Consider the following 1,177-nt stretch of genomic DNA (forward strand, 5'->3'; position numbering starts at 1 on the left):
GAATAAAACAAGGTTTCATTTTGCTTAAACCTTCAAACAATATTTGTGCTTTTCAATGAGAGATAAATGCTGTTCTACAAAAATTCTTATAGGCATATCTCTAAGGTACATATTTATTCTTGACTAATCAACATTTTGGCTCATACCTAGTTCAATTATTTGCACTTAAAATATATAAAAGAAATAAAATGTTTAAAGTTGCTTGTAATATGAATTACCGATAAACATGTAATCAAATATTTACTGATAAAACAATGTGTAGACATGTCAAAGCAGTTCCTCAGTTCTTTCGAAAATGTGAAATTCATTCTAATTGTGCGTATCCTTAAACAATACAGAATTCGTTTTGGATGAGCAAATTATTGCTTTCAAGTGGAGTTTTTCAAGCTATTTTAATAAATGACTTTTAATTGTTTAATAGCTTAAACTATATTATTATGTATGTTAAAAGTAGATTTCTTTTTATAAATATCATGTCAAGATGACAATGTTAGAAATGAAGTTCAAAAGATATTATAATACTATACCTGTACAGTCAGAATGAGGTATGTGCATAATATTGTGAAAATATGGACCATAAGAAAAGTAGACAATAGTAATCCATTCTAATCGCTTCTCGGCCTTTTGGCTAAGATCAAGTGTAGTAATCCATGCTAATAGATTCAAACATTTGACTTTATGTAAATCAGATCCGACCTTGAAGCTGCTCAACATTTTGTGTAGTGTGCGATGTTGTTTCTGCTCTCTTTTCCTTTCTTTCTCTCTCTTCATTTCTCTGCGTCAACTCTCTAGGTGCATCCTAGAGCTTTCCAGGTTTTCAAAAAGTAATTTTTAAGAGAAAGTGTGGAACACTTCTGCAAAATTTTCCACATAATATGCATGATTTTGTTTCTATCTCATAGTTGTGTTTATTATTCAAACATTGTTTTCATGTGCTTTGTGCACATTTCTTAGGACATCTGTTGTCCATCATATTCTTTGCATTTGGTTTTTGTTTTTGAGGTTTTGTTCCTCTCATTGTGTAAGGAATTATGGAAATCTATTTTATTACTCCACTAAAAATACAGATCTAAAGTGCTCAGTGTTCCTGGCCACAGGATATCCAGCAGCCCTGCCACTATCTTTACCTCACAGATGTTGGACCACTTGGGTTCAGTATTATTGCTTTCTCAAGTGA

The 1,177-nt window shown here is 31.5% G+C and overlaps 1 pseudogene; it reads left to right on the forward strand.

Annotated features, from left to right (window-relative positions):
• The first annotated feature begins 608 nt into the window (after positions 1-608).
• LOC118758903 (U2 spliceosomal RNA) lies at positions 609-680 on the forward strand (annotated as a pseudogene).
• The last annotated feature ends 497 nt before the right edge of the window (positions 681-1,177 follow it).

This window comes from Ochotona princeps, chromosome 3 (assembly GCF_030435755.1).
Source record: "Ochotona princeps isolate mOchPri1 chromosome 3, mOchPri1.hap1, whole genome shotgun sequence".
Classification (NCBI taxonomy): Eukaryota; Metazoa; Chordata; class Mammalia; order Lagomorpha; family Ochotonidae; genus Ochotona; species Ochotona princeps.